We start from the raw sequence: 14,680 nt of genomic DNA on the forward strand, positions 1-14,680 counted from the left end.
TAAAGTGAAACCTCCCTTTTAAAAAACAGAGAACTGAATACCAATAAATAGGCTGAGCCTGAAAGCACTTGCTATTAAATTATTGAAAACTATTAAAATCAATCTGTTTAAAATAGTCAAATTACTAAGGACTTGTAATAACCGAAGGGTCTAGAGAGGTCTCCTTTCTAGTTAAGCCTTTCTAGTTCCTTCAGCTGGTCCTCATAGGGTCACTTCTGGACTCACCATTATTCTTCAGTTAGTATACCTGTTAAAATCTGAACTGAACACAGAGCTCCAGATGAGGATTAATGAACGCATAGTATGGTGAGATTGTTAATACCCTTATCCTATGTCTAATCTAAACTTACGTGTGTGAGAGAGACAGACAGACAGAGACAGAGAGAGAGAAAGAGAATGGTGGGATTTGAGGAATGCTAGAACAAAATAGCAGGAAAGGAGATCAGAATATGATTGATGGAGTATTTCCTAAAGTATTTAGGAGCCTAGGGGAGCCTGGGTGGCTCAGTTGGTTAGGTCTCTGACTCTTGGTTTCAGCTGAGGTAATGATCTCACTTTTTGTGAGTTTGAGTCCAGCATCAGGCTCTGCACTGAGAGCATGGAGCCTGCTTGGGATTCTCTGTCTCCCTCTCCCTGCCTTTCCCCTGCATGTGCTCTATCTCTTTCTGTCTCAAAATAAATAAACATTAAAAAATTATTTAGGGGTGCCTGCGTGGCTCAGTCAGTTAACCACTGGACTCTGGTTTTGGCTCAGGTCATGATCTCGCAATGTTGTGAGTTCAAGCCCTGTGTTGGGCTCTGCATTGGCAACACACATCCTGCTTTGGATTTTGTCTCCTCTGTCTCTGCCCCTCTCCCACCCATGCTGTCTCTGTCTCTCTCAAGATAAATAAATAAACTTAAAAAAGGTATTTAGGAGCCTAACAAGGCAGAAGATTATTTTTACTTGTATTTCATGATTTTAAGGTACAAACCCAGAGAAATTGAATCTATCAAATGTAGAGGATACGTTTGGGACTAGAAAAGGCAGACAAACTTGAAGGTTAGAAGCCAGGATGAGGTTTGGATCAGTTGTGAAGGATCCAGGTTGTTTGCTGATAGCACTCATTTTCATTGGTTTCTAGTTCTCCAATTCCTTCCCTACCTCGGGACATTTGGGAGTCTCTCTGGGCACTGTGCCTGAGATTTCTTTTTCTCCTGGTTTGGGTGCAAGGAGCGGACAGGACAATTCTGAAAGTAGCACCCTGGAAGAATGCCAGTGGAAAGCTTAGTGAACAGAATACAACATGAACGTCTTCTTATGGAGTGAAAATTGTATATCAACAGGGCTGAGAAGCAAAAAGCCATGGAGTGAAGAGTAACAGAATGGCTATGTATAAGATGGCCCCGGAAAAATTCCAGGACAAAGTGTAGATATTTGTGGCAGGTACCTAAGCATTTTTAATTTTTCTGGAAAAAGGTAGTCTAGGAATTCAAGGTGGACCCGACAGATTCAGAGGCGTCAGGTAGGGGCAGGTGACAGGAGCATTGAGCCTTTTCATTGGTGCAGTTTGCAAAAGCTCTTTTCTTTAAAAGTCTGTCTTTGATCAATTGTGGTCTATGCACTCCTGAGCACATTCATTCCAATTCTATTTCAGCCCAGCTAAGACTGAAGTAACACAAGTTCAAATGTGCATAGTTACAGAATATTTACTGTTTTTGCATGGTTAAAATTCAACTTCTTTACATGAATAGAATAATGAAATGTTAGAAATGGGTTACTGGTGGTGGTGGTGGTTTAAGATATAAGCTATTTACAGCACATCCTCTTCTTTTGTATGATCGTTGCCATTTGTTCACAGTAAATATGTTCTATATATTTTAATATATGGTCTTTAAAATACATAATCAAGATATAACACTTTAATGTAATATGATATATACTTAATATATATAGTTAATACATAATACTTTTAAGTATATTCTAGAAGCATGATAAACAACTGGTGAATTCACTCATAGATACTGGGGAGTTCTTCAGTGAAATGTATCCAATTGGCAGCAGTTTGGGCCAATGTTTTCATTCTCACAAAGGAGAGATTTTCTGATGTGTCTGTAAATACAACCACCTGCGTTGAGACCGTGTGGAGTAGTTACTACCTTAACTGCTACGGAGAGTTTTCTATTTAGATGGAAACACAAACTCTATAGTTTTATTTTCTATCCCCTGGCAAAAGTGTATTTCTTTTCAAACCAGATTTTGTAATGATATTCAGCAGCTATTTCTGACTATGTACCTCTGATACTTAAATGAACTAACTTAGAATATATTTTTGTATACTTTAAATAAACCACAAATTAGTCAGATAATAAATTATGAAAACCTTTACTATGGTGCTTAACACTTAAGTACTATATGAAAATGCTTGTTCCTGCTTACTAATTTAAGTAGAGAAAATGAAAAGAAAGATGTACTGAAACAGTCTGTGAAAGACAGTATGTGATGTGAATATGTCAGCTATTGCCTCCTTAGTCTTCAACAGGTTTTTAAAAACACAATTATTTTACCTCCATATTCCTTAAAGAATTTTTAAAAATATTGTATTCAAGTTTTTGTTTACAACATCGTAGTTTTTACTAAAAAGTTTAGAAACATGTGAGTTCTGTGTGCTTTGTAGGTAGCACCTTGCTTAAGAAACGTCTCAAAGTAGTGATTTTTTTTTCACCAGAACTTCATTTTATCACCAAGAAGTATAGCCCTTCTCCTAGAGTGAGCAGATATGTGTGATCTGTCCTCTGTGAGGGCCCAATTGCCTTTTACAGATCCTGAGATACCCATCTATGTGGATTTCCCCGTGTTCCACGGCCACCATTTGTGTCAGGATCCTGAGAGTCTGCTCCTGCTTTTCTTGAATTCTGGATCTGATCTCCTTAGCTTTTCTACTCTGTCCCTTCAGCCTGCAATTCCTTCCCATGTTGTATCTTTGTAGAGCAACCTCTGTCATAATAGACTCAATGCCCGTATCTTAAATTTTTTTAATGTTTATTTATTTTTGAGAGAGAGAGAGAGAGAGAGAGAGAGAGAGAGAGAGAGAGAGAGACACAGAGCATGAGAGGGGGAGGAGCAGAGAGAGAGGGAGACACAGAATCCGAAACAGGCTCCAGGCTCTGAGCTGTCAGCACAGAGCCCGACGCGGGGCTCGAACTCAAAAACCACGAGATCATGACCTGAGCCGAAGCCGGACACTCAACTGACTGAACCACCCAGGCGCATCAATGCCCACATCTTAGAGCATGGTGGAATATTCTGTAACCCAGACTTGACTCACCTCCTCTTCTTGGCCTCTCTGCTTGCTGCTAACTAGAAACAACCTAACTTTGGCTTCTGCCTTGTGTAAACCAGAAACATGGTGACAATGTAAATTAAAAACGGATTACTGAACATCCCACACTATTGCCAGCACAAAAAATGCACTTAAAAACAGTTAAAACTAGCTACCAACTTGTCTGCATTTATTCAAATGACTTACTCTAAAGATGCCTTTATTACAATTGTGGTTCTGTCAGTCTATAAAGTCCAGTCATTAACTCCCAGTCATTACAGCTTCCATTTGATGGTGGCTCTACATCCATTCTCTTGACTTTCCCAGGAAATTAGTAATGCTTTCAGGTTTCTGATCTCTAGTTTGTAATGAAAAGGAACAGCAGCCCTGCTTGGTTTCCATTTTCTCCTGAGCACTTAGTGGTTGGTCTTTTTGTGTCTTGGCCAACTGGATTACAGAGATCAGTTAGAATCTCAGTGTCCGACCCCCACCCCCCCCCCCGCCACCTCCACCGTCCAGTCTATTTAAGGCAACATTAGCAACTAGAAAAGCGAAGTTCTTCTCCTGGAAAAAAGAAGACAGCTTACAGTTGTTTAATTTGGACTGGGTTGTGTTCTTTAGCTTTATTGTACATTCATGATGTTTATCTGTGGAACCCGCTGAGAACAAGGTTGAGGATACATTCCTTGAAGACAATGTGCATTGGCTTTGTCAGGCAGCCCAGACACTTCTAACCTAGGACTTCTTTCCTATTTTCTTGGCTTGTTGTCATGAGGAAAGAGGAGGTTCCAGGACCATATACATAGGGTAAATTTAAATTATAAATCCAGGAGAGCACAGAATACCCTGGTATTATGCTGAATCCAGGTTTCCTTGTCATTTGTCTTTGCAGGTAACTGTGTTTTCCTCTCTACTCTTTCACTGAAGATGTAGCACTTTGAAGTCCTTTGCTCATCTTCCTACCTGGAGCTGCCTGGAATCTCTTTTTCTGACGTGCAAAGGCTCCTAAAAGCCAACCCTTCAGATATCTGAAAATAGCAAATGCTGAGCTCAACCATATGTTAAATGCTAGTTTACTACTCTGGTTTAGGATTCCCTCTGTTTTTCTGTGGGGATTTTCTTTCCTTTTTTTTTTTTTTTGGTAAGCTTAAATATATGTTTAAATGGGAGGGGAGAGGTATTTTGTTACATGTATTTTTCTAACATTTCTAGGTGTCTGATAGTGAGGCGATATTTCAAGATATGTCTTATCTACCATTATCCATATTTTCTTTTATCTGAAATAATGTGATGTATTCATTTTTAATGTAATAAAGTATCGAGGAAACTGGAACTTTTCTTTATTATCTTTATCTTTGTAGTTCTTGTTTCTTTGTATTTCTTTGTTATCACAGATGGAAATCACGACTATTTGCTTCTTTAAGTCACCATATATGTGTTAAACATACTGGGCTTACCAGTATGTGGTTGCAAAGCGGGGGTCTGTCTGGTTTCTTTCATTTAAAAAAAATTTTTTTGATGTTTATTTATTTTTGAGAGAGAGAGAGAGAGAGAGAGAGAGAGAGAATCTGAAGTAGGCTCCAGGCTCTGAGCTGTCAGCACAGAGAAACTCAGGAGCTGTGAGATCATGACCTGAGCCAAAGTTGGATGGTTAACTGACAGAGCCACCCAGGCACCCCTGTCTGGTTTGTCATCCCCTAAATATCTCACTGCCCTTTTTCTTTAATATGAGACTGTTACTTCCTGCAAGGTATCTGAATTTCCTGCTATGGAAGGGCAGGACATGGCAATTTATTTATTTTTTTAATCATAGAGAGTAAAATGGCTCTGATGCAGATTTCTATTTAAAAACTTGACAATCTTGGGGCATCTGGGTGGCTCAGTCGGTTGAGCGTCTGACTTCGGCTCGGGTCATGATCTCACAGTTCGTGAGTTCCAGCCCTGCGTAGGGCTCTGTGCTGACAGCTCAGAGCCTGGAGCCTGCTTCGGATTCTGTGTCTCCCTCTCTCTCTGCCCCATCCCCACTCATTCTCTGTCACTCTCTGTCTTATAAATAAAACATTAAAAAAATTTTAAAAATAAAAAAATAAAAACTTTACAATCTTGAAACGAATCTATCTCCAGGGTAATGGTAATGCCGAGCCCCATGTGACCCATCTATGGAGGTCTATGTGATGTCCGGGGACTCAGGGAAGCAGATGGCTAGGTGGTACCGAGGGGCAAGGCAATTTAAGAAGAATAGTTCCTTCCATTAGCTGGTAGGTGGTACAAAAAAGGTGGAGAATGGGGGACTGGCCTGCGAGGTCTCTCCCTCCTTTACTAAAGGAATCGCCCAGTTTTCTCATCCATGCTTCAACTGCTTTTGTGGGCATAGCGCTGCGACTAGTACAGTAGGTGCTCAAGAAATATTTAAACAATTAATGAATATATCCCCTTTCTAATAAGATTCATCCAAAATAAAACCTACCTTTAATGTTCCTTTAACTAATTTTCATTAATATAAAAATTATGGAGTGGAGTTGGGAAGGAGTTTATCGTATAAATTGTCTCACATTGCAAATCTTCCTTAGAGATAGTCCTGTGTCTCTGCTGTAACCTGTTTATAATCTACAATTAGTGTAGTAGTTAATGAGATATATCTGGAAATGCCAAGCTTTGTAAGTATAATTTGCTCAAATACGTATTTTTGTGCAACATGCAAATTTGAACAATGGAGTCCTTGTGTTTCTATCAAATAAGGAACTAGAATAAAACAAAGCAAACATGTGTCTTTAGGATCTTAGAATAGCATAATAAAACTACACCTGAGAACCTTTGGAAGGACATGATATGCAAACAAGTTAGTTATTAACACACGTTAAATTTTAGGAAACTTGAAGAATTTAAAAAAAAGCAATCTCAGAGCTTTAGAAATCTACAATAACATGCTTTTTATCATAAAAAACAAACAACCCCCCCCCCAAAAACAACCCAAAAATGTTTCCCCCCCTCAAGTTTGATTATCTGGGGGTTGCCTTAATAACTATAAAACTAGTCCATCACATTTTTATTCAGATATAGAAAATGTAGCTTTACAACATTTTTACATAAAAGAAAAGTAATTTGGCTCAAAGAAAATTATAAAAGAAAATGAACGTAATTGCCATTATGAAAGGTATAATTTGGGGGGCCTAGAATCATGTATGACATCCTGAATGCTGGACATCAGGCCAAGAGAAATTACCTGTGTGGTTTTTGTAGATGAAACTGAGGAAAGGGGCAGAATGGGAAGGAGACAGGGGAGATCGAAAGACAAGAAGTATGATCTTATTTTGAAAAAGAAAGATTTCTGGGCAGTAATGACAAACAGTCATTTTTTTCCCCAACACATTTTCAAAAACTATGGAAAATAATATTTAGTAAACCATGAAACTTGTTGGACTCTAGTGAAAAATTTCAAATATAGTAATTTAGGGAAAATTACATTTTGAGGGTTTTTTTTTCCAGGTTGGTGGACATTTATCCCATCTTACTGTTTTTATAAGTGAGTAGGCAGAAGATAAATAGAAGTGTAAAATATACATCAGTTGGTTGTTTTTTAATAACTTGCTTGAACAGCTTTGTGAGACTTTTACAATAAGAGAAGTATTTCTATATTTAAATCTTGGTTGTCTCTGTAGGAAGTCGAAAAGCTTGTATCAGAGACATGCTTCTCCAACCCCATTTTAAAATAGAACTTCTGTCAGAGAAAGTTAAAGTTTAAAGGAACTTTAGAGATAATCTAGTTTAAAATTTTCATTTTATTGACAAAAACACCGGTCTCTTGTGCATTGCCCCAAATCACACAGCTAGTTGTGATACAGCCTAGGCTAAAACCCTGGTGCATAAATTTTGCGCTTTTTTTTACAGTCAGCTCTCTGATTCCCTTTCTGATTTATTTCTGGGCAAAACTCAAGGAATGATATATATCTGATAGTCTCATTTCAAATTATGTAACAGCCAAGAGTTTTTAGGCACGTGTGTGGTTTTTGTTTTTTTTTTTTTTTTACCTATGCCTTTTTTCTTTCTTTAGCAGAAAGATGCTGTATTTAACTCTACCCCATTCTCGGTACTTTATATTCATTGTAATGAATTAATTTCATATTGAGAAGCTGGTCTCACCACTTGGTTGTTATTAACATGGCTTCTATTGTGTTGAATGGATCTAACTTATCTGTCTCAAATGATGCAGTCTGGGGATCATTCTCTAAAGAAACAGATTGTATGCCGCCTGCCACCAAAATATGATAAAATATCTGAAGAAAAACACAGATAGAGGAATGATTATTCATATTGAGAATAATGACTTATTTTACAAAAGAATTCCATAAGGATTCCTTTAGTGAATTCCTCTTGTTTGAATTTCTGAAATTTAGTTGATGCCCAGTATTTCAAGAACATAACAGAAAGAAATGTGTATTTGAATTTTGATGATAAATGAAAAGCACCCAAGCTTTTCTAAATAATTCTAGCAGTTCAAGATGCTAGTTATAGCTGATAATGCAGACAACAATATGCTTAATAATATGTTCCTTATTATTTTATTTTTGTTTTCTGTCAAGGCCCATGGTGGTTCGGTAGGAAGAATAATCCTATCTGCAGATTAGAAACAGATTTAAGTTGCTAACTTGCAATGCCTCGAAATACCCTGGAGAATCAAACATGCCTGAGAAAAAAGGGTCAAAAAAAGTATTATGAAACACTGGTAATTAAGGAATATTCCACTTAGGTCTGTTTTAAGTCAAGTAGCATTCCAAAGGGACCTTGTGGCTTTATTTTTAGCCTGCAGTTTATTGATTCAGGCTGTGGCCTCTGCTAATTGGCAGAGCTGCTTTGAGCCTACAGATGTTTTACTGGCTTTAGATAATGAGAAATTAAGTGTTTTGTCTGTCATCCTGAAGAAAAGACACCATTACTCTGCTGAGGAGACTTTCTTCAGGGTCAAGCCCTACTCCCAGGTGGACCACATACCAGGTTCCTGGACAGATATTGAGATTCACACTGTCCACACACAGGGTTTCCCTGGTCCAATCAGTGATAGGTTAGTCAATAAAAATGCAGCCAGGAAGATGGAGGCCATATTTGAAATGGGAGTGCGAGGATGATATTCCAGATAACACTGTTGATCCAGTGGATTCACTATCTGACGACCTCCTCCACAGGAGAATAGCAAATGTCAGTGGCACATAAAATAAACCTGTGGAGACAAGGGATTGGCAAACAAATCGCCTGAGGTTGCTGTGAGGACAGGGGAAATAGCTCTGGGTTGATGAAGATGCCAGACCCTACATCTGGTATATGTTTAGAACTCAAGAGGAGACACTGGGAAGCGGGTCCAGCTCCATGTGCATGTGACATGGCCCATAGTTACCTGGGGCCCAGGGTTTGCCTAAATGCTCTGGTGTTAATTCTTCATAATTTTTTTTTAACGAAGTGTCTTTCATTTTCACTTTGCACTGAGACCCACAAATTATTTAACGGGTCTTGCTATAAGGGCCCATAGATGGCTGATAGATACCAAAGGCAGATTTTGTGTCAATTTCAATTTGGGCTGTGGACAATTCTATTCTCTATAATGGGGTTTGGAGGGAAGGCATTTAGATAATCCTCCTAACATTATGACTGGATCAGCATCAGGAGGGCATTTGACCATGGAGTTGCTGAGAATGGAGAGGTGATCATAGTGGAGCCCATAGTGATGCTCCTGGTGGTGAGGTGGAGGGAGGGTCAGAGCCAGGGTCGGGTTTTGGGGGGAGAAGCACAGGAGTGAGTGACAGGTAAGAGGTCCATAACAGGGTACATCACAGTAGCCTGGGCAGTTGCATTTACCTAATTAGGAGGCCAGATTAGTCCATAGAATTCGGAGAGTTAAATTGCCTTAACTCACTTGGTGCTCAAGAGAAAGTCACTTGACTTTCTGTTTCAGATTCCTTATCAGTAGGATGATTTTTCATATTAGCTGTCCTCCAACAACTAACAGTTTTAATGTGATAGTATCTGTCAAATGCTCCCAGCTCCTAAGAGATAGGCTCTTTATCATTTGGCACAGCAGCTTGTTCCTTTTAACAGAAATAAATAAATGTGGGGTCTAGTAGAGTTGACTAGGAGGATGTGGTTTAAAGAAATTTAGGAGTTCAAGTGTTCTAATTAGGAGTTCTCTAGGGAGATATCTTATAAGTAATAGTCACCCTCCCCTCCACAAAAACCTCCAGTATATTATCTAGTGACATTATGCCTCTCAGATATTGTAGACGGACCTTACTTAATCTAGAAAATCCATTAAAACGACAGTCTGTGAGCTTCCAGGGGCATTACAAACAATTTAGGTCAACTCCTTGAATTTTCAGATGACTAATTTGAAAGAGATGGGGTGTGAATGGCTCAGATCTCCCAGCTAAGTGTGTAGAGACATCGCTTCTGACAAGATCCAGTAGTTTCTGGTTCAGGGCTTTTCCCTTATACCACATATGTCTTGTAGCAGTCAGGTCCATTATCGGTATATTTGAGGAGTTGTGTTACATTCTATGTTTATGGATGTTCCAAGGTTATTATGGAGTGTTTATTAATCTGGGTAATACTACTACTCCTACTACCATTTATATAGGTCCTGCAATGGGCATAGTGACCTCAGACTTCACTCAATCCTTTTAACAACCTTAAGAGATAGATTTCACTATCTTCATTTATCAGAAGAGGAAGTTGAGACTCAGTATCTCAAGGCTCTTAATTATATCGATTTTAGGACTTCACCAACCTTCCAGCAGTTTTTAGCAGCTATTTGTCTCTGAGGAGACTCCAGTGCAGTTAGCAGGGGACCTTCCATTCTAGTCCTCGCTGCTGAGCAAGAACCAGAGCACTGATTACCAGGATGTTTGTTTATCTTACAGTATTGAGTCTTTTGTTACATGTAGCAATTCATGATATTTCATTTCACTGTTTTTTTTCCAGTTGATGATGTAGAAGCTTAGGTGACTTTTCCTGATCCAATCTCCCATTTGGAGAGCATACCCACTTTTATAAAGAACCCAGGGGAGAGAAACGGGGGTGAATAAAAACTCTGAGTATGCCACTTTATGGAAATATAATGGGGACTTGTAGGTATTTGTCAACTCCCTGGAAAACATAGTCAAGCAAAGCATTTGATTATAAGAAAGAGCAATATTTGAAGTCAAAGGAACCTAAGGGCCACAAAAGGCTTTTCTGGGCTGTGCTTCCTCAAGACATTTAGAATTAGGCTACAGGTCAGAACGTGCACATTGGCCCCTCTGTTGGGTGCAGGGAAGAGTGGGTAGAGTTAAGAAGAGTGTGGTAGATGCCAGCCTTGGGAAAGGGTTGTAGGCATGGTGTGCCCTCCCTCCTGCAGCCCTTGGTCAACCCCGTTCAGAGGCAGAAGACATGACCTTTGGAAATGAACTCAAGGCCCTTCCGTCACAGCTGTCATTTGTGTTCCACAGCGAAGCTGCTAGACTTCATTTACCTAAACTCATGTTGTTTCTTCCTCAGAACATTCTTGATCGGGTAGGATTGCTGTAAGTACAGTGAAGTGTAAAATAGCCACCCAGGTTCCTGTTTGACAAGTGGAGTGCGAGTTTCTCATCACTCCCCAGGGACCACTAATAATGAGAAATTGGTCTTGTGAGCTCTGAAACATTTCCATTCACCATCCTGTATGTCTTTTATTACTTTGCCTTTTAAAATTAACATGCTATTTTAGAAAATAAGGAAAGCAGGTTTTAGAAGCATAGCAAAGGCATCTGCTTTGCAGGGTCCCTTTCTCTTCACATTGAGTTTTAAGTTATTACCCAAGATAGGAAAATATGCAAATAGAAGACATATGTATTGATTATGCTTTTGTCTTGAGGATTTTCTACAAATCTAAAAGGATGGCTATTTGTGTGTAGATTTGATTCCTGTTTCTCCATGAGACTGTGCTTGTGGATCCTAGAATGTGGCATGCCCTAAAGGCATGATGGTTCTTTGATGTGGTTCTACGGTCCCTGACACCTTACACTGAGCTCCAGCATTGGTCTATCAAATAGATTTTATCGTTAATAATGACTACACTTTGTAGGTGCTGAGTTTCCACTGAGATTTGAAGATATCAGATGAGTGAAAAAAGTCTGTTATGATTCTACGGGTGTCCTTCATTTAAGCCCTAAAACTACTCTGTACTTGCTTCTGCATTGCTTGGTTGTCACAAGTACTACATTTGCATGTTCAGGTGTCTGTCTCCTTCACTGGACTCTACACTCTGTAAGAGTAGGGCCTATGCCAGTCTTATTCATTATTAGGTCCTCAGAACAAATTAACGCATGGTCCTCAGCAGGCACTCAATACATATTTGTTAAATTGAATTGGTACCTTAATTCAATATTTTTTAGTGCTTTTAATATTCCAGGCATGGTAAAGAGTGCCGTAAACACATTTTCCTATATAATCCTCAAAATAACCACATGAGACTATTATTTTGGTTTTTATATTGCAGATAAGGAATCTGAAATTCAGAGTAAGCAGTGTGCTTACCTACACAGAGCTGAGCTCACAGTCCTGCTGAGCTGCCTAGCTTGGAACTGGGTCTGTGTGATTGTGAAGAACACACCATAACTGCTACACCACACTGCTCTCTGTATCAGAAGGTTGAGTGATATAGAAATCACCTCAGATGTGGATAGAAACTTGCAAAAAATGAGAGATGGAGAGTTTTGTAAGATACTCTGGCAAAGGGACATTGGTAGAGATATATCCCCTTCAAAATTTTCACAGAGAAATTCTTATATTGAATAAAATATTTCTTGCTTCTTAGACAAATACACTAGATAAAGCATGTTTGTTCATTGTTGTTGCCACTTGAATTGATATTCATGGATGTTGTAATTTTAAGTGAGGATACACACCAATACTATTTGATTTCATTGGTATTACTGAATATTTTCTATTCTGAGAATGACACTGGGTAAGATTAGGGCTTGGGGGTAGAAGGGAAAATGCAAGTTAATAAATATACTTTTTATTTTCATAAGCTTACAGTGTGATGGGGAATAAGAAGGATAATCAGATAACTATGCAACGAAAGAGAGCTGGGGTGCCTGGATGGCTTAGTCAGTTGAGCATCATACTCTTGATTTTGGCTCAGGTCTTGATCCAGGTTCATGGGATTGAGCCCTGTGTTGAGCTCTGTGCTGAGCGTGGAGCCTGCTTGAGATTCTCTCTCTCTCTCTCTCTCTCTCTCTCTCTCTCTCTCTCTCCCTCTGCCCCTCTCTGCTACTTGTGTGCTTGCTCTTTCTCTAAAAGTAAAAAAAAAAGACAGGACATAATACGTGTAGTAGAAGTGGTACTATATAGAGAGGATATAAAAGGAGTTAGGTAATTATATCTGGATGTTGATAGAAATATATTATGAAAGGGATAGCATTGGGATGGCTTTTGAAAAATGGGTAGAACTGAACAGTTCTATGTGTTTGACATTTGAAGATGAATAAGAATATGGCCTTTGCCTTTAAGAACAACCAAGACCCCTTGGCAGAAATGAGTAGTGAGTGAGTATCAGTGGGTCAGACAACTGTGGAGTAGAGAATGCAATTAAATAATTATGCAAGATGACATTGAAAAAAATAATGTGGAACTTGTGTCTTTTTACGGGAATAGTTAAGACTTCTGATATGGGTAGCTGGCAGTCTGGGAACCTGAGATTTTAGGTTATGTTGATCTGGCTCTTGAAAGTTTGTTCTAAAAACAGATTGAAAGGGGGCTTTTAGAGACACGTTCGAAACTCAATTAATGTAAGCTCCAGTTCAGTGACTCAGTTTTCTTGGGAAGTCAGATTGCTTTGAGTAGGGAATCCACAAGGTCTGGAAAGGGAAAGGATTCTATTTAAACAGTGGAGTAGGTTGTTGTACTACTCATCAGAATTGGCAAAGAAAAGTCAGGGAGCATTTGGGTTGGATTATACTGAAATCACGTCAAAGACTGAATAATTAAAACCACTTTAAAGGGAAGTTTGTTTTTCCTCTTACAATGAACATATGACTCTGGCACAGAAACGTTTTTCTAGTTAAATGTTGTTTCCTTTCCCATTTAAGATTTGTCATGGTAAATAATCTTTCTCAAATGGCAATAGCTAGAATGTAAAATATAGTAAGTGCTGCCTAAATATTAGGCAATCTGTTCCTTTTGGGGTCAACTAGCTTTTCCTTCGATGAAGATTGTAAACCATAATAAAGCAACACACATAATCAAACACTACAACTGTTTCCTTGCAAGGGTGGCCAGAGATACTTTTACTAATAGAAGGAAAATGAGATGGATATTAAAGATGTTAATTAACTGCACTATGGCAACAGCTTTTTCTCTAACACTCAGCATCTCTATTCATCTCCCATGTGTACAGCTCCATGTTGCTGAGAATGAGTATACAACTAGTGTGGAGAAATATTTTATTCAAAACGATCAATAATTTATTTTAATAACTTTGTTGAGGAATAGTTTACATGCCATTAAATTCACTCATTTTGATTGTAAAATTCAATGATTTTAGTAAGTATGTACAGTTGTACAATCATCACTATAACCTAATTTTAGAACATATCCATCACTCCCAAAAGATCCCTGTGCCCATTTGCCATCTCTCCCCAGCCCCCAACAGTAGTCTACTTTATGTCTCTATAGATTTGTCTTTTTTGAACATTTCACAATAATTATTCTTGAGGAATTTCTATGAATTGGTGACTACGGGGAGTATTATTTTTTTTAAGTAAAGCATGTTTTCTGTTTTCAAAAACCTGACAAACAACTAGGAAAGGTGAGGTTAACATTGTGCTTCCAGAAGTGAATGATAAAGTTAAGGGTTAAATTCTATATTGGGACAGGAGTACTGATGCATAGGGCACTTGTACCCCAATGTTTATAGCAGCATTCTCAACAATAGCCAAATTATGGAAAGAGCCTAAATGTCCATCAACTGATGAATGGATAAGGAAATTGTGGTTTATATACACAATGGAGTACTACGTGGCAATGAGAAAGAATGAAATATGGCCCTTTGTAGCAACATGGATGGAACTGGAGAGTGTTATGCTAAGTGAAATAAGCCATACAGAGAAAGACAGATACCATATGGTTTCACTCTTATGTGGATCCTGAGAAACTTAACAGAAACCCATGGGGGAGGGGAAGGAAAAAAAAAAAGAGGTTAGAGTGGGAGAGAGCCAAAGCATAAGAGACTGTTAAAAACTGAGAACAAACTGAGGGTTGATGGGGGGTGGGAGGGAGGGGAGGGTAGGTGATGGGTATTGAGGAGGGCACCTTTTGGGATGAGCACTGGGTGTTATATGGAAACCAATTTGACAATAAACTTCACATGT

At 38.7% G+C, this 14,680-nt stretch overlaps 1 long non-coding RNA gene across 1 annotated transcript in view; it reads left to right on the top strand.

The window, feature by feature from the left end:
* The window catches only part of LOC131496343 (uncharacterized), a 368,341-nt gene that overhangs the window by 111,078 nt on the left and 242,583 nt on the right, over window positions 1-14,680 (top strand). The window lies entirely within an intron of this gene.

This window comes from Neofelis nebulosa, chromosome 15 (genome assembly GCF_028018385.1).
Source record: "Neofelis nebulosa isolate mNeoNeb1 chromosome 15, mNeoNeb1.pri, whole genome shotgun sequence".
Lineage (NCBI taxonomy): Eukaryota > Metazoa > Chordata > Mammalia > Carnivora > Felidae > Neofelis > Neofelis nebulosa.